Source organism: Hyperolius riggenbachi, chromosome 10 (genome assembly GCF_040937935.1).
Source record: "Hyperolius riggenbachi isolate aHypRig1 chromosome 10, aHypRig1.pri, whole genome shotgun sequence".
Taxonomy (NCBI): domain Eukaryota; kingdom Metazoa; phylum Chordata; class Amphibia; order Anura; family Hyperoliidae; genus Hyperolius; species Hyperolius riggenbachi.
In genome coordinates this window covers 138,322,121-138,341,709 of record NC_090655.1, presented here as the reverse complement: position 1 = coordinate 138,341,709, position 19,589 = coordinate 138,322,121, and the positions used below count along the sequence as shown (strand labels likewise).

General features: G+C 44.9%; 1 protein-coding gene across 16 annotated transcripts in view; it reads left to right on the top strand.

The window, feature by feature from the left end:
- Positions 1–19,589, top strand: part of LOC137536207 (leukocyte tyrosine kinase receptor-like) — a 522,796-nt gene that overhangs the window by 8,852 nt on the left and 494,355 nt on the right. For 15 of the 16 annotated variants that reach the window (XR_011024541.1, XM_068258322.1, XM_068258311.1 and 12 more), the window contains one exon: positions 4,325–4,382. The gene's annotated coding sequence lies outside the window, so the exon portion shown is untranslated. Of the gene's footprint in view, positions 1–866; positions 992–4,324; positions 4,383–19,589 lie in introns of all 16 variants that reach the window. The other variant, XM_068258316.1, reaches the window with a different exon arrangement.

Here is a 19,589-nt window from a genome sequence, read left to right as displayed (position 1 = left end):
GCCTAAGAAGAGAGAAGCCTCTGGATCCCAATCCTTCCCTCTGGGGGCCGAACACAGACCCTTCTAAGTTCTCTGACAAGGGCTTGTCAGTAATCTGATCAGGGCTGCGCTCCTCTTGAGGCACGAGAGTGGCCACGCCTGTCTAATAAGCCAAAGCCGCTCATGCACAAGTAGCTCCATGCTACTGTGCAGGTGTGGCCTTGCTTATGCTAGAAGAGTGCAGGCCCCGATCAGCTGGGGGATCAAAGGACAGTGAGGAATCCTCATTAGGTTGCAGATGATACCCTCTCCTTAGGCAAGTATTTTTTACACTCACATGCACACATTTTGCCCTTGGGTTCTCTTCATTCTTTTATGTACTTATAGAGTGCGCTGCCTCTTCCCAAGTATTCAATCATACAAACAGTTCTCTCCAGTGCTTCCTCAACTGTCCACAATCCAAGTCCAGATGCTCCCAGGAATTCTCCCGTTATTGGCACAGTTCATATGCAAAAGAGAAACAAAAACACATAGTGCGATCCGTTTTAAGTTGAAGCTATATAGGGACCAACACCCTATGGGGTCCGGTTGTGCAGCTTGCTTTTATGGGGTCACCTCAAAATCCGTGGTAATTGACCAACAAATGGCACGCTCACCTGGTTGTAAGGCTGCCTAGCCCTACAGACAGCAACTGCGCTTAGGGGGTTAACCAGCTCCTATTCCAACGTTATGTGGTAGGGAAGGGAAGCGACCAGCAGCAGGAGGAGACGTCCTCTGAGTGTTCTAATTATACAAGCGCTTTTTATCCTTATGTTTGTGAGTACAACTCTTGTGTTTTATACAATAAATCGTGGATCTTACACTATTGGAAGCCTTTTCGTTTTTAGATGTATGCTTGATACCCTGCCATCAGACTGTGGAGGTGGATCACAAACTGAAGCACGGAGACTGAGATTGCACACCCTTAAAAACGTGGACAGCTGTCTGTGAGTGTGGACAGCGGTAGCAGAGGGTGAGCAGGAGATTTATAGGTGTTAGCGGTTGGATACTTGTTTGCTATATAAACAGGATTGCACTATGATAGCTTCTCATTGTTTTGTTTGAGATTGGATGTACCACATAACGTTGGAAAAGGAGCTGGTTAACCCCCTAAACGCAGTTGCTGTCTGTAGGGCTAGGCAGCCTTACAACCAGGTGAGCGTGCCATTTGTTGGTCAATTACCACGGATTTTGAGGTGACCCCATAAAATCAAGCTGCACAACCGGACCCCATAGGTTGTTGGTCCCTATATAGCTTCAACTTAAAACTGATCGCACTATGTGTTTTTGTTTCTCTTTTGCATATGAATTGTGCCAATAACTGGAGAATTCCTGGGAGCATCTGGACTTGAATTGTGGACAGTTGAGGAAGCACTGGAGAGAACTGTTTGTATGATTGAATACTTGGGAAGAGGCAGCGCACTCTATAAGCACTATTGTTATTGATGAGATGTACATGTGGCATCATTTTGAGTTGCAGCAAGCCTAGATATAGAGGGGAGGGTGAGAAGAGGGGAGCGCAATTGACAAGACCATATATTCTTTTATGTAACTAGATCACAGACGAACATTGGGGTACAGACATCCTGCACTTATTAGACATTTAAAATATTATTATAAAAACCTATAGGCCACACAAATAGGAAATAACTACCGTAACAGGTATCTCCTAATTATCACGCCTTTTATCTGTACATAGATTTACATTTTTAAGAACATTTTACACAGGTTTGCTTTTAAAGGAGCATTTATATGTACATACTGTTGTCTGCAGGGAATGGGACTCGATCCCTCAGGCGACCGGTCAGGGATGAGTGCTGTACAGACACATGGATAGACCACAGTTTAGTGATGCATTCTGTTGCTATGGAAGAGGAGGCAGAACAATGCAGGCGGCTGAGACCATCTGGCACTATAGACCTCTCAGGGATGCATTGGGGCCACCAGACATACCCTAGATTCTCAGCAGAGGCAGCCCTGAGCAACCACCTCAGCTGAGAACTACGCTGAAATTTAAGAGCCTGCATATATATATGTATAGTAAAAACGTGAACTACCTCATTTAACGTATTGTGTTCTCTCTGCCTCTGTTTATAAAAATGTTGGAATCTACTGGTGAATTACAGCAGTATTACTGTTTATGGAAGGCAGTAATACGCTACTATTTATAAAAGTACAGATAAATGTTTATTCTGCAGCTCTTTTTTACTTTTAAAGTTGGAGTTCACTATCTACTACCTATGGGATGTGAGGGGACAGACCCCACCTAGTAGACACCTGCACTAATGGAGAAGGGGGTTTAGTTAAAAAGAACCTGAGGCGGGTATTTTAAATCTTAAGAGAACACAGGCATGTCCTGTGCACAATGACATGCCTCTGTGCCTTGCTATTGCCGCCTCTAGTCCCCCCCCCCCCCCCCCGGTTCTGCTGTGCCCCCCCCCCCTGTAAAAAGCGCCAGGCTATCGACAATCACCTTGTCGCTAGCCTTGTATTTACCTGCAGCCTGTCAATTAGCGCTCTCCCACCTCTGTCCCTGCCGCTGCCCGCTTCCATGAGCTTCCTCCAATCAGAAGTTAAGCCGTGACCTGGGAGGTACTTGCTGGGCCCGAAACTAGAATTGTGCAGAAGTGTATTGAAAAAATATGCTTCTACGCATGCACGTCTCAGCACAAACACAGAAAATGTTAAAAAAAAAAAAAACCGACATCGCCATAGACTTACATGACTTCCGGTTGCCACACGTCTCCTGCTGACCCCTAGCACGCTGTTGTGGCAAACCTTGTGTCGCCATAGACTTACATGACTTCCAGTCCACCGCAGAGGTCGCGTGGTAACATTTGTTTGTCAATGTGGTAGATTGGCTACTTCTGGCACACCGCATACTATATGAAAGCACTCACGGGCTTTCATTAGCATAGCGGTGAGATGCGGTAAAATGACCCATTGTGTGAAAGGACCCAAAGGTTTTGGTCAAAACAATCAAGTCTTTTGAAAACAGATAATTTCTATTGAACTATATGCAGTCAGCTTCACCTTACTGGACACTGCTATATTAACCATACCCTTGGCTTAGAGCAGGGATGTCAGACTCCAGTCCTCAATAGCTGAAGTCCTCACACATTTTTGGCAAAGCTCAAATTAATTGATGGGACTGAGGGCTCGTTCACACTATGAGCGTTTGCAAAATGTATTTATTTTTATTTTATTTTTAAGCCCTGGCGATTTTGCAAATCCCCCTAAAAGTGCCTGTGCAATGATTTCCTATGACAGTGTTCACATGTAAGAGTTGTGATTTCCTCGAAATCGCAAACGCACTTCATGTACCGTTTTCTGAGAACTTTTGCTCAATGGAAGGTACAGGGAAATTGCAAAATGCTTGAAAAAGCGCCTTTATGAATAAATACATTGTATTTATTTATTTTCGGCTACAAGAGTTCACTTCCTGACTAACGTCAGGAAGTGAAAATCTTAAAGAGAACCCGAGGTGCGTTTAAAGAATGTTATCTGCATACAGAGGCTGGATCTGCCTATACAGCCCAGCCTCTGTTGCTATCCCAAACCCCACTAAGGTCCCCCTGCACTCTGCAATCCCTCATAAATCACAGCCGTGCTGTGAGGCTCTGTTTACATCTGTAGTGTCAGTCTCAGCTGCTCCCCCGCCTCCTGCATAGCTCCGGTCCCTGCCCCCGTCCCTTCCCTCCAATCAGCAGGGAGGGAAGGCATGCAGGCGGGGACTGGAGTTCTGCAGGAGGCGGGGAGAGCAGCAAACTGACACTATAGAGATAAACACAGCCAGCTCTGACAAGCTGTTTGTCAGCAGCATGGCTGTGATTTATGAGTGATTGCAGAGTGCAGGGGGACCTTAGGGGGGTTTGGGATAGCAACAGAGGCTGGGCTGTATAGGCAGATCCAGCCTCTGTATGCAGATAATATTCTTCAAACCCACCTCGGGTTCTCTTTAATCACTCAGCAAAAGCGCTTAGAAAAGAGCTTACAAAAGCGTCTTTTTAAGCACAAAGTGCAGGGAAAAGCTCAATAAATTGCTCAGCGCTTGCGATAGCACTGGCGTTTTATAATGTGAATAAAGCCTAAATTAGAAAAGGTGTGGTTGATAAACTAGAACACCTTTCTCCATTTTTCAGTCCATCCTAAACATTGGCATGGATATGGCCCTCAAGGACTGGAGTTTGACACCTGTGTCTTACAGCATGGACATACTGTTGGGTTCCCGAGCAGTTTTGTGTATTAGTATTGATGCTGCTGTATACATATTTAACAAATCCTCACCAGCTATTATATCTTTTAGGATCCTGATGTCAACAGTGAACTTCCTGTAGAAAGTGGCCCAGCTCCAGAAGACGAAGGTAGTGTGATAAATGCGCCCAACTAGTTGCAACGCATGACTCCTCTGATCTGCAACCTTTTTCTCCCGGCTATGCTGGACACGCAGACAATGGAACATAAGCTAGCAGATATTCCTGAGGAATTACCGGTGGAAAACTTGGTAGGCTGGAGTCTTGGAGCCCCCAGTATGCAATGTGCTGGTGAAATTCCAGAGGTTTCATGGGCTCCATCAAACCTAATCTCCAGCACAGAGACAAAACCCCAAATGTCCCACAAACTAAAGAACAAATCCAAAAACCTCTGGAACCCATGTATGGGTCATGGAGAGCACCTCCTGACGTGCTTAACGATCCTAGTGTTCAGCTAGGAGAAGACTCAGGTTCAAACCTTCGGACTGTGGGAGCTTTATCCACCTCCGTCATTGGTACCAAATGCTGCACTCCCTCAGCAGCAGTGATCTGATGCCACGGTACTTCCTGCTGATTGGAGCAGCATGCACCTATCACGCCATACTTATGATGCCTAAGGGCACTCCTGGCACAGTGTCTTGGACTGGTGGTAGCAGATATTGCAATATGAAGGGGGACACCTGGCGCCAATCTGAATGTGTTATTATTCGGACTATAAGATGCACTGATTAGCGCGTGTTCCCTGCACTACGCAGAGGGGGCCGCCGCAATCAAGCCTGCCAGCCGCAATTTGAGCTGGCAGGCTGAAATAAAAAAAAAAAGCTAAAACGTACAGTGCTGGGGTCTAGCTAAAAAAAAAGCTAAAACGTACAGTGCTGGGGTCTAACTATTTAATCCCTACCGTAGGCATATGCCTATGTATGCGTCATGTCATGTGTGAATGGTAGTGTAGGGCCAATTTAGGAGGGGAAGGCGGGAGGGATTAAAAAAAAAACATATAACTTTTTTTTTTTTTTTTTTTACAAATGGCAGCAGCGAGCAGATACTACCAAAAGAATGCTCTACTTACTGGTGGGAAGGGAAGGAAAGAAGCTAAAATTCATTTGGGTGCTAAGTTGTATGAGTGAGCAATAAACTGCTAAAGCTCTGCAGTGCTGAATTGTAAAAATCACCTGCTCATTCGGGGGGTGTAAAGCTCTGGTCCTCAGGACGTTACATATAAAAGAAAGTCCTGGGATACTTAAACAGTTATGGCCCATACTTACGAGGGACTTTTGTCGCCTCAACACGCGGCGCGCGCGTGTTGCGGCGACAGGTCGCCCATGAGTATGGGCCGTCGCGCGCGCACCCCGAACTGTCGCTCATGTCGCCATGCGATTGAAAGTTTCAATCGCATGGCGACAGTCGCCGCCGCACCTCCCCCGCAACTGTCGCTAGTCCGCGTGAGTACGCGGACTAGCGACAGCAACCTCCATTGTGGTAAATGGAGCTTCCGGCGGGGGGGAGGAGGAACGTCGGCGACAGCTTCCGTCTCGCCGCTGGTCCCTCTTCCGCGTGTGTACGCGGAGGGACCTGGCGAGGAGCTGTCGCCGGCCTGTCGCCCACACGCTCACGTGTGCTGGCGACAGGCCACTTCTGCAGCCCGTGAGTACGGGCCATTATATTTACTACTCCTAAAAATGACTTTATTTCATCAGTTTATTTTTACCTCAGGTTCACTTTAAAAGCTTCAAGGATAAAAGAGTTAATGCTCATACACACATCAGACCATAGTCTTTGGAAAATGAAAGATCACAGACCAATTTTACCCCCTTCCATGTAGTATGAGAGCCATACCTTCACAGTCTATTCTATGGAGCTGAACTCCCCATCAGACAGAAATCTTTGCAAGATGCTGCACACAAAGATGCTGTACACATTCAAAAGATCAGTATCTGCAAAAGATCTGTTCCTGCAAAAGATCCATTCTTGCAAAATGCATTCATAGTCTATCTGCAGATCATCATACACACCTTGTTTAACAGACATTCATCTGCAGATCAGATCCACCAGGATGAATTTTCAGATCTGCAGATGATTGTCTGATATGCAGATGAATATCAGTTAAACAAGGTGTGTATGATGATCTGCAGATCTCATAGACTATGAATGCAATTTGCAGGAACGGATCTTTGGCAGGAACAGATCTTTTGTAGATACTGATCTTTTGTCTGTACAGCATCTGTGTGTGCAGCATCTTGCAAAGATTTTTTTTGATGGGATGAGTTCAGCTCCATAGAAAAGACTGTGAAGGTATGGCTCTCATACTACATGGAAGGGGGTAAAATTGGTCTGTGATCTTTCATTTTCAAAAGACTATGGTCTGATGTGTGTATGTGACCTCAGGCTCTGCCAGTATTTTTTGACAGAGCAAGAAAAAAAAAAGTCTGATTATGAAACTCCGTTAAATTCACTCCATAATCCACAGTGATTTCTATAGCAGCATTATTGTCTGTAGCAGTTTTCTAAAAAAATGTATAAGCTGGGAAAATACTGTGATATAGTAAGTATATATTGTCCTGTGGGCTAATTCTGTTAACCTTCCTGGCGGTAACCCCTGCACGCAGCTAGCACTATGCTAGCTGCGTGAGCACACCGATCGCCGCCGCTCCGCGCCGATTTGCCGCTATCCACCGCGCCCCCCAGACCCCGTGCGCAGTACAGCCCGGAGGACATCCGCCGTGAGGCGCATTTTGGAGCGCACAAGAAGCCCGACCACCGGGAGCCTGCGGAGCGGCGCCGAGGGCACCTCCTGCCTGCCACGGGCTGGAGGAAGCCCCAGGTAAGTGGATGTGGATTTTTATTAATTTTTTTTTTTTTTTAATCGTCCCTGAACCTTCACTTTAAAGGGAACCTTAACGGAGGGATGTTTACTTTTAAACAATACCAGCTGTTTGTCAGTTCTGCTGATCTCTTTGGCTGCGGTAGTGGCTGAATCACACACCTGAAACAGGTATGCAGCTAATCCAGTATGACTTCAGTCAGAGCACCTGATCTGCATGCTTGTTGAGGGGCTGTGGCTAAAAGTATTAGAGACACAGGATCAGCGGCAGAGTCAGGCAACTGGTATTATTTTAAAAGGAAAAAATCCATATCCTTCTCAGTTTAGGTTCTCTTTAAGTCTGGATACAAAATGGCTACTACTGCTGTGAGTAGCTGGTGGGTCCTTTTTAAAATGTTGCAATGAAATGAATCATGTTTGGTTAAGGTGGTTATCAAGAGATCGAACTATTGTAGTTAAATAAATAAATGTTCCTTTATACATTCGTTTTCTTGTTTATTTTCATTTTATTTTGGTAAACCAATCATATTTTTCTATTTTGTTAGGTATTGTACACTTGGCAGTGTGTTGATGACATACAGTATTTAACCTCTTCACCTCAAAGGGTTTTTCCTCTCCAGAGCAGTTTTCACCCGTCAGCGCTCCTTCCATTCATTCACCTATAACTTTATTACTACTCATTACAGCGAAACAATCTGTCTTGTTTTTTTGCCACTGTATAGGCTTTCTTTGGGGGGTACTTTTTGCTAAAAATTATTTTCTTCTAACTCAGTTTTAATAAGAAGAATAAGAAAAAAATTGAAAAAAATACATTATTTCTCAGATTTCAGCCATTATATTTTCAAAATAAAACATGCTACCGTAATTAAAACCCCCACATTTTATTTTCCCGTTTGTATCGGTTATTGCAACGTTTACACTTTTTCCCTAGTACAATGTATGGCGCCAATATTTCATTTGGAAATAAAGGTGCATATTTTAAGTTTTGCGTCTATCCCCAATTAAAGGCCCATAATTTTATAAAGTAATTGTAGTATACAGTTTTTGTATACATATTAAAAAAAAGTTCAGTCCCTAAGGTAACTATATATGTATTTTTTTTTTATTTGTAATTTTTTTTATTAAAATAAAAAAATAAATTAAAAAAAAAAAAATATTAAATAAAAAAAAAATGGTAACTTTAGGGGAGTGTGGGAGGTCAGGGGTTAATAATAATAATAATACAAATAATAATAATAAAAAAAGGTAACTAGGGATAATAAACTGAAAAAAAAGGGGGATGTAATATTACAATTTGGCCACAAGATGTCCTCAGTAGTGACTTCAGCTCCGTACTGTTTGTACGGAAACAGAAGCACTACGCGTATGGAATGAATGAATGGCAGAGCCGTCTTGTATAGACGGCTGCAGCCATTCACACGGGGAATTAGATCAATGAATGGGATTTGTTTTCCCATTCATTGATCTAGCGGCAGGCAATCGGCGGTACCGAGCGCGCGGGGGGGGGGGGGGGGGGGGGGGAGGGGCGTGGCGAGAGGGACGTAGTCCCTACGTCCCTGCACAGAGTTATGGCATTTTGCAGGGACGTAGTTACTCGTCCCGGGGGAGGGGAAATGGTTAAGACTTCCTGCAAACTTGAAGAGGAACTGAAGTGAAAATGGCACAATGAATACAATTGCTCATTTTTTACAATATTTAAACAGTACTTGCCCGCTGTAAAATCTTTCCTCCCCCTGATTTACATTCTGACATTTATCACAGGTGGCAACAGTTTAGGGCTAAAACCCACTAGCAGCCTTTTCTAAGCTTTAGTGATTTGAAAACCTCTTAGCTAATACAATGCTATGGGGGATTTTTTTTTAACCACTTGATGACTGAGGGTTTTTCCCTCTTGTGGACCAGAGCAATTTTCACCTTTCAGCGCTCCTCCCTTTCTTTCGCCAATAGTAGGGCAAAAAACTTGAGACTGAGGTGGAGGTTCACCTTCCAGCAGGACAACGACCCTAAATATAAAGCCAGGGCAACAATGGAATGGTTTAACACAAAACAAATCCATGAGTTAGAATGGCCCAGTCAAAGTCCAGATCTAAATCCAATCGAGAATCTGTGACAAGATCTGAAAACTGCTATTCACAAACGCTGTCCATCTAATCTGACTGAGCTGGAGCTGTTTTACAAAGAAGAATGGGCAAGGATTTCAGTCTCTGGATGAATTCCGAATAGGTTTCATTCGGAATTCATCAGATAATTAGTGCACCTGAGCGGGTGGGTGAGGGAGGGTTAAACTTTCCCAGCGTCTGTTTTCTTTCATCTGTCCCATGGCGCTTCCCAAGCCGCATCATGTGACGCTTCCTTCTTCCGTATTTGGCTCCATCCATCTTCCCATCAACTCTGACCAGCTTCCCTGTCCCTGCTGAAGAGAAGCACCCCCAGAGCATGATGCTGCCACCACCATATTTGACAGTGGGGATAGTGTGTTCAGAGTGATGTGCAGTGTTTTCTGCCACACATAGCGTTTTGCATTTTGGCCAAAAAGTTCCATTTTGGTCTCATCTGACCAGAGCACCTTCTTCCACATGTTTGCTGTGTCCCCACATGGCTTGTGGCAAACTGCAAACGGTACTTCTTATGCTTTCTGTTAACAATGGCTTTCTTCTCTCCATAAAGGCCAACTTTGTGCAGTGCACGACTAATAGTTGTCCTATGGATAGATTCCCCAACCTGAACTGTAGATCTCACCATTGGCCTCTTGACTGCATTTCTGATCAGTGCTCTCCTTGTTCGGCCTGTGAGTTTAGGTCTTGTCTTGGTAGGTTTACAGTTGTGCCATACTCCTTCCATTTCTGAATGATCACTTGAACAGTGCTCCGTGGGATGCTCAAGGCTTTGGGTATCTTTTGGTAGCCTAAGCCTGCTTTAAATTTCTCAATAACTTTATCCCTGACCTGTCTGGTGTGTTCTTTGGACTTCATGGTGTTGTTGCTCCCAATATTCTCTTAGACAACCTCTGAGGCCGTCACAGAGCAGCTGTATTTGTAGTGACATTAGATTACACACAGGTGCACTCTATTTAGTCATTAGCACTCATCAGGCAATGTTTATGGGCAACTAACTGCACTCAGACCAAAGGGAGCTGAATAATTACACACACCCCACTTTGCAGTTATTTATTTGTAAAAAAAATGTTTGGACTCATGTATGATTTTAGTTCCACTTTTCATGTGTACAACACTTTGTATTGGTCTTTCACGTGGAATTCCAATAAAATTGATTCATGTTTGTGGCAGTAATGTGACAAAATGTGGAAAACTTTAAGGGGGCCGAATACTTTTGCAACCCACTGTATTTGAAAAAGGTAAAGATTTCTCATGGGAAAGAGGTATCGGCTACTGATTGGGATGGAGTTCAATCCTTGGTTAAAGTTCCTTTTTTAAAAAAAACTGACATACAGCAGAATGTAATAAATTATGCAGTATAACCAGGCCCGGATTTACCTCACAGGAGCCTATAGGCACAGATGTCCTGGCACCTTAGACTTCGCTCTCCATGAACCTACAAACCCCCACCAAACTGCAACGCCGGTGTGCTGGCTGGCCCAGCTGTCACTTCTCCATTACTTCCCTTGCCTGTCTTAGGTGCTTCTTATGGTACCCATACACGATGCAATAAAAATGTTCAATTTTCAAATTTGTTTTTCTACCAAAATGATCGAATCGAATGACAGTTGAAAAGAATCTTTTTTTCAATCAAGAAAAATAAACTATTATCCCGTTTTTTTTTTTTCTCTAAAAATCTGATCAGACATGTTTAAAAAAACCTTTAAATTCAATCTAACGGAATAATCTAACTAAATTATCTAATTGAAAAAATATGAAAAATTTTACCATTTATGGGCACCTTTAGTATTCGGTAGCCAGAAGTACCCTCAATATTAAGTAGCTAGAAGTGCCCCAAAGTATTAGGTAGCTAGAGGAACCTCAGTATTAAGTAGCTAGAGGTGCCCTCGACTGAAGGGAGATCTCATCAGTGGAATGCTCAAAGCAGTGTGAGTAACCTCTCATTTACACTCATCAGGAATCTACATAGGAAAGGAGGGAGGCGCTCTGGGAGGGGAGTGAGCCGCCTTTCCATCAATAGGCGCCTGTAGGCATGTGCCTACAGTGTCTTATGGTAAATCCGGCCGAGTATAACCATTATTTAGCCTGGTTTCCACATTAGAAATGCTTCTGACTTGTGTTTCCTGCAAATAAGTCTTACACTGTACTATTTTTTTTATTTTTTTCTCCAAAAGATCCTTCAGGCCTGATTCACACTGGGGATGGCAAAATGCTAACAAAATTGTTAGCCTTTTGCAGAGGGTTTTTTCCCGATCTTTCACTGGACATTTTTGTGATTTTTGAGCAATCAGGATTCAGTGTTTTAACATTAGAACCATGATCACTCTAAAAAACAGTTTTCGTTTTCCGCAAAATGCGAATCGCCGGCAATCAATGTTGTGAGGTCACTGCCATATATTACACTAGCGCTTTTGAAAGTGCTAGCGATCACTGGTGATCTAGAAATCTGCGGAAAACGCCCACAAATCTTCCCCGTGTGAATGGGCCCTTATTTTCAGAGGATGTCTTATTTTTCCATGAACAATCTACATTTACTCTATAGTCATGTCATCACATTGAGAAAGATTATAACATTCCAAACCCTTAATTGCATCATTAATTTCTTGTGGGTCCATTTTCTCTTGTACAACGATCTTTTTGGGTCCGGTCACATCTAGAAGCGCAAAACGCCAGCGAATACCGCCGGCGTTTTGCAGGAGTGATTTTCCCGCGATTAACGCGGAAAAATCACTGGACACTGCGGCAGTTTTGGAGTGATCGCGATTAGCGGTGCTATGCATGTTAATCGCAATCGCTAATCGCCGGCAAACCGTTGTATAGTGTAGCGGTTTTTACAAAACCGCTAGCGGTTTGCCTTGAGCGGGAGTCGCGCGATTCCCGCTCAAGTGAGAACGGGCCCCTATTGTGAGCCTGGCACTTGCCAACCCTTATTGTTAGGGATCTAGTCTCTGGGGTCAGACCATTCACACTTCAATCTGTCCTGCTGCATTATATTGCCAATTGATTTCTGAAGGAAAGACTGAAGCTTAAAGCGGCTCCGAGATAAAAAACTAACTATAACAAGTAACTTGTCTATATATCGTATCTAAAGTTTAGATAGTTTACACAGCAAATCTAGCTGCAGAAAGCTTCAATAGAATATGATTATTTCTTCCTGTGATACAATGACAGCAGCCATGTTGTTTTTAAACATTACACTGAGGCAAGCTTATCTGCATCTTCAACACTCAGCCTGTGAAAAAAACCTAACCCCCCCTCCTCCCCTCTGCCTCTGAAATCTCTGGTTAGTAATACCTCCCCATCCTCCTGCCCAGATTGAGCTCCCATGAGCCCTTGCTACTGTCTGAAAATGCCAAGGCTCTCTGAAATGTTGTGGGCGAGGCTTGTTTAGTTTATAGGGAATTAGACTATTAAAGCAAAAAAAAAGTATTTGGCTTGAGGAATTCCCTATAAACAATAGGAAAGGAACACAATTATGCAATGAATAAAAGTTTATCTTGGATCCACCTTAACCCTTTCTGTGCTGCCTGCACAGTTCATCTTATTAAAACTTCATTACAATTTATGGAAATCCTAAAAAAAAAAAACCCTGAAGACATTTTTTCCCCACCTAAGGCCCCATTCACAGTAGAGCGTTTTGCCGGCGATTTTGGCAAAACGCTCAAGCGCTGGCGCTTTTTAAAGAGCTAGTGCAATAATAACCTATGGGCCTGTTCTTAATTGAGTGATTTGCGTTAATCGCCGGCAATTAAAAGAAAATGGGCAAAAAAAAATTGGTATCCTGCACCATTTTCAGGCGAATTCCCGGCGATCACGTTTAGTGCTATAGTAGCGCTAATCGCAATCGCGGAAAATCGCCTCAAGTGTGAATGGCGTTAATCGCCAAAAACGCCAGAGCAAAACGCTCGCAAAAGCACTAGCGTTTTGTAAGTGTGAATGGGGCCTGAAAGTTAACACGCCGTGGCTAATCTTTTAGTGCAGAGAGAAAGTTCTGAGTTTAAATCCACTTCCCAATTATCTAGTTTTTTATACTTTTACTTTTTGCAATAAACTTGTTTTATTATACTGATGCTTTGCTTCAGACTAGTAGCAAAGATACAGATACATGCTCACCAGAGTGAAAGGGTTAAATCAACGCAACTCTAGCTCCAGCCACTTCATATCTATGTTACAGTATATTCGCATCCTCTCTACCACCCCGTTGTGACAAAAGGACATAAATATGCATCTGTAGCTTCTGATGAGCACAGCCTGAGTGCAGGCACATAGCTTTGCTCATCAATGAGGGCAAGTGGTTCAGAAGGCACCAGAGTGTAACACCCTGGTGCACGATCTGCAACCCTCACCTGCCCTTTTGCAGCCCACCCCCAACTGCGCCGCCTGGCCGAGATCTGATCAGACAGTATGTGTAACTCGCCTCCTCCTAGCTCCAGCGGCGATCAGCTCTCCCCTTTCACTGCTATGAATGTCTTGCTTTACTCTCATCATGTTTTGGGTACTGGCTTGATGACATTAAGCAGAGACCCAGTACATGGAGAGAAGAGCCAGGTATTACTAGCAGTGAGAGGGTAAACTGATCGTCGCTGAAACCAGGAGGGGGCGAGTTAAACTTGCTGCATCCGCTCTGCTGTTGATCTCTTCAAGGGGGTATGGGAGGCAACCACTAGACCACCAAGGATGGGACAACACCACTAGATCACTAGGGATCCTTGAAGGGGAAGGGACTGTCAGGCAATGCTTAAAGGGGGAGGTGGATTTCACTAGACCATCAGGAACTGTGGGGGGTACTACTTAAGGTTACTACTAAAGGGGAAGGTAGGGGGGCCACTATGGGGGGGGGGGGGGGGGGGGGCTGTGCTACCAGTGGCAGCTACTGCAGCTGAAGTGGGTCCTGGATTATTATATTTGTTGGGGGTTAGTCCAGTGGTCACCCCCTTTCACATGAAGAGGTGGTGGACCACTGAACCCTAAGCAAAACTCCACTTTAAACCCACGGAAATCTATAAATAAGATGGGGGACCCCTAGATCACTAGGACAAGCTTTAACAAATCAAGGCAGCTATTCCCATAGAAATACTGTTTTGCCACCTCATTTAGCCCTGCCCACTTTTAAATCCATACCTAGCATAATAACGCAACTAATTGTATAGGAAACAACTCCTGGGAAAAAAAAGCACCCAATGGAAGTCTAGTTTGTCCTGAAAAAAAATGATGTATAGATCACGAAGTTGTCATATGCAGTGAATAAGTTATTACTTATTAAATAGGGACATAACTTAAATGTCAATACTGCTCTGGTAGTTAAGGGAAATAAACAGGCCTAGATGCTAACAGACCTATATGCAGAAAAAAATGTCACATAATATAACCCCCAAATTACTCATTCTATTCCTTTCTTCGTAAATATTAGCTTTGTTAGAAATCACAGGACACCACCTCCCTTATCCAGGCCTTAGAACTTCCAGGGCCTCAGAGAGGACCCCCTTTGGCTGCCTTAAGAGGGGGCTCTCTGGCTGCCTAGAGAGTCCCTCTCCGTTTGTTTGCCAGAGTCCCCCCCCCCATAGGAAGTCAGAGAGCCCCCCCCCCCCCTTTTGGTAGGCAGTGAACACCCTCATTTAGGTAACCAGAGAGCCCCACTGTTGGGTTTTCAGAGAAGGGCAGGTGGGTAAGTGCAAGCAGAGTGTGCAGCAGAAGTTGTCACTCCCAGGATCCATGTGCCGCGTGTCCTTCCTGGTTCTAGGCATCCTGTATCGTGGTAACAGTGCCCCCTGTCATGATAAAGGGTGCTGGTACCATGATACAGGATGCCTAGAACCAGGAAGTAAGAAGGACATGCGGTGCGTGGATCCCGAGAGATGAGACAACTTCTGTTGCACACTCGCAAGGTGTTCGGTTCCACCCACCCCTAGAAATGACCATGCCCTTATCCAAGTTTATTAAGAGAGAGAGTGCCCAGGCTAAAGTGCACTGTTGGTACTGGGTTGTCGCCTTCCACCTCCTCCTAGACTTTTAATAGCATTTATCAAACATTTAAGTGCGTTTTTAACACCGCCAGCACAGAGGAAAAACATTAAGGAAGATCCTATTTAACCTATCAGGTTTTAGGTACCACCAAGAGAAAATAGTGTATTTGGATTCCTAAATCTTCGATTCCTCTGAGGAGTCAACCTTGGAGAACTCATGGAGAAGCACATGATCAGTTTGATCAGCTGATAAATCTGTGAGGCTCTGATTTGCTGGTCATGATCATGTGTTAAACCAGGAAGTCATCACAGCAAATCAGAGGCTTACAAATTATCAGCTGATCTAACTGATCATGTGCTTCTCCATGAGTTCTCCAAGGCTGGGCCATCTCTACTGAGGACTCAAGAACAAACAAAAGAATGTTTTTCCACTGCTCATCCGAAAAAAGGTCTATATAAATATCTCTCCCATTTAGCCTTAATAGAACCTGCTGGATTCACCTCCCCATTCAAGATGGAATATATCCTGGAGATAGAGCCTCTACAAAACCTATTCCCCCACGCAGATCCTCAAAGGGTGTAATTTCTCTTGAGAAATCCATTTTTTACCAACCAAATGTAAGAAATGACAGACTAAGTTGAGGCTCCACCAGTCTAGTCAGTGGACATTAAGCATTCTCCTTATCTGCATATACCGTAGCAGAGATCCTAGTGCGAGGTGTCCTAACGTCCTTGGCGTTCTGGGTAATGCGTACATAAGTACGCATTACCGTTCTTGTAAAACATTTTTTGTTCTTGCCGTAGCTAGCAATACACTAGCTACAGCAGTACGCCATGTCCCCCCGCATCCACCCACCCAATCCCCGCCGGCCATACTTGCACGTCCGAGATCCCACAAGAAGCGTGATTTCCTATCGTCGCTTCTCCCGTCGCCATGGCGATGATCGGTCATGACTTCATGGGGAGTTCCGATCCTTCCCATAGCGCAGCCGGGAGGTGATTCGCCAGGCTGCGCCAGGCGTTTCAGGGGGGGGGGGGGGTAGCCCCTTTAGCGGCGCATTGCGGGGAGCGGCGGAGATCGGACAGAACATGTAGCTACATGTTCTGCAAAAAAAAAAAGTAAGTGAAAAGACCCTTCAGGGGCTGAGCAATCCACCTTGGCGTACATGGACGAGCTCAGCTCATCCATACTGCCAAGGTGGTTAATTCTCTAGATCAACCTGTCTCAACCTTTTTACCCTGAGGCTGGTTTCACAATGGAACGTTACAGGCGCACGTTGGAGCAGCCTGTAACGCACCCCACCGCACAGCAATGAAAAATCAATGGGCTGTTCACAGTGCCCACGTTTCGTTACTTAGTAACGCTGCACCATAAGACAACGTACTGCATGCAGTACTTTATAAGCGGCAGAGCCGCGTTAGACTGCTTGCACATGCTCAGTAATGTTGGGAAGGAGCGGAGAGCGGCCAGGCACATGGCTAATTAATATTCACTGCACGGTGTGATGTGCAGTGTTTACTTCCTGGAGCGGGCGCTGTGTGCGGCTATTGGCCGGGCGGGACCACGTGATGCCGCATGCGTCCAAGAGTACGCATCACGGCATCACGGACGCCAGAGTGAGCTGCACAACGCGGCTCACTCCGACGTCCACAGCAGAGAGCACCAGGCGTTGCGTTAGGGGCACGTTATGCGACCGTAACGTCCCCTAAAACGCAACGTCCTGGTGTGAAACCAGCCTGAAAAAACCATGCAGATAAATGTTGGATCTCAAGGAACCCCTGCAAACAATTGTTTGACCTTGAGGAGCCCCTGCATTTATTTTGCAGGAGGCATGATCTTTAAAAGTAGGTGCAACAGTTTATTTCACTACACCCATTACATTGCCCCTCATTATACTGTCTCATTATCCCAGTGCTTTTTATTAATGTGCTCATTTTTATTCTGACCCCCAATTTAGTGCTTATTTTAATAGTACCTCCTATTATAATGTGCTCTATTAAACTCGCCCCCCTACACCCCCCCCCCCTCCGCACGATGGGAGAAGATACCAAGGAACCCCTGCAGAGTACCGTATTTTTCGGAATATAAGACGCTCCGGCATATAAGATGCACTTAGGTTTAGGGGGCGAAAATCGAAGAAAAAAAAAAAACTAATCCTAGGTGCGTCTATGGTGCAGGGGCGTCTTATGGACCCTTTCTTCCTAAACTGTCACTATCTAAGCTAAACTGCCCATCTACACCACACTACACTTCACCCTGCTGCCCCCACTGCACTACTCTACACTACACTTCACTAACTAACCCCTGCTGCTGTTACCGCCTACTACACTACACAACCCCTTCTGCCACTACCAAATACACTACACTGGCTAAACCCTGATTAAACATCTCACCTGATCCTGTCACCACGATCCTCTCCTCCCCCATCTGGCTTTCTTCATCAGAGGGTGTCCGTCATTCAGGATGCAGGTCTTTAGGGTCTCGGCTGCTGCGCTCCTCTTCAGCTGCAGGCTCCTTGTCTCTTCATCCCAGGACATCCTGTCATCCTTTTTGAAGGTCTTCAGAGCCCCATCTCCCCGCTCTCCTCTTCACAGCAGTCTTTATATAGACTGCAGCCTTGCTGTATACATGTGCTGCTGCCGCCATCCTTCCTAGTTACGGCGTCCTCCCCCGATGTCCTCCCTAGTTGCAGCGTTCTCCCCGACGTCCTCCCTAGTTACAGCGTTCTCCCCGACGTCCTCCCTAGTTACAGCGTTCTCCCCGACGTCCTCCCTAGTTACAGCGTTCTCCCCGACGTCCTCCCTAGTTACAGCGTTCTCCCCGACGTCCTCCCTAGTTACAGCGTCCTCCCCCGACATACTCCCTAGTTACAGCATCTTCCTCTGACGTACTTCCTAGTTACAGTGCCCTCTGCTGGTTGATCAGCGGCGCACGTGTGCGCGTGACGTCAGAGGCACTGTAACTAGGCAGGACGTCGGGGGAGGACGCTGTAACTAGGGAGGAAGTCGGGGAGGACGCTGTAACTAGGGAGGACACCGGGGAGGAAGCTGTACCTAGGGAGGACATCGGAGTAGGACGCCGTAACTAGGAAGGATGGCGGCGGCAGCACATGTATACTGCAAGGCTGCAGTCTATACGAAGACTGCAGCGAAGAGGAGCGCGGGTAGCTGGGGCTCTGAAGACCTTCACAGTGACTGACAAGACGTCCTGGGATGAAGAGAGCCAGAGGAGGAGGAGAGGATCGCGGCGACAGGATCCGGTAAGTATATTCCGGGGCCACATTTACTGTATCTTTGGAATATAAGACGCACCCACTTTTCCCCCTCATTTTTGGGGAAGAAAAAGTGCTTCTTATATTCCGAAAAAATACGGTACTTAAGGAACCCTGGTTGAGAAAGCCTGCTCTAGATGAATTTTAGAAACAATCGCTTAATGACGTGAAGGAAGAACTGTTGGCACAGTTTGAAACAAGTACAGAATCCTAGTCATTACCACCGTTTTTAAGATATTTATTCTGTCTAACCAAGAGAATGAATCCCACTTTTTAAGATTTGCACCAATACTGTCCAATAACGGAGGAAAGTTCTGTTGATAAATCTTTGATCTATCTCTTTGACAAATGTGGTAAGTTTAATTCCTAAGTATCACAAACCTGTTTGGGCCACCTGAATTATTATTTAACATTATTATACATTTATAAAGTGCCAACATATTCCGTGGCACTGTACAAAGTAAGAAAACAAACATGGGGTACATAATGATACAGACAATGATATACATCAAATATGGACACTGGTACAGAATACAGAATTGGTGATTACAATGACAAATGTAACATGATGAATAAAATGTATAACAGAGTGCAAGCTATGAAATGAATAACAAATTCCAAGACACAAAAGGGTGAGAGAGCCCTGGCCTTGCGAGCTTACAATCTAAAGGAATGGGGTGAAATGAGGTGAGAAGTATGCAGTATACATACAGGCAGTGTATGTTTAGTTTATCTAGTTAGGAGTACAACTTGACAAGAGGTCAAAGGGGAAATGGCCCAAGTTAGAGCATATGCTTGTAGGAAAAATTGAGCATTAAAGATTTCAAGGGTTGGAGAGTGACAGATGTGCTGTGGAAGGGCATTTCAGAGGAGGGGTGAGGCACATGAGAAGTCTTGTATATATGAATGCAAGGAGGTGATTCTAGAGGACATAAGTTCATGTGCAGATCTGAGATAGTGTTAGGGTTGGTATCTGGAACCAAGTGTAGTGGAGAGTTTTGTAGGTTAGGGTTAAGAGTTTAAAATGGATCCTCTCGCTAATTGACAGCAAATGAAGAGCTTGGCAGAGAGGATAGCAGAGGAAGAGCAAGAAGAGAGATGAATGAGATAAGCAGCCGAGTTCAGTACAGATTGGAGTGGTGCCA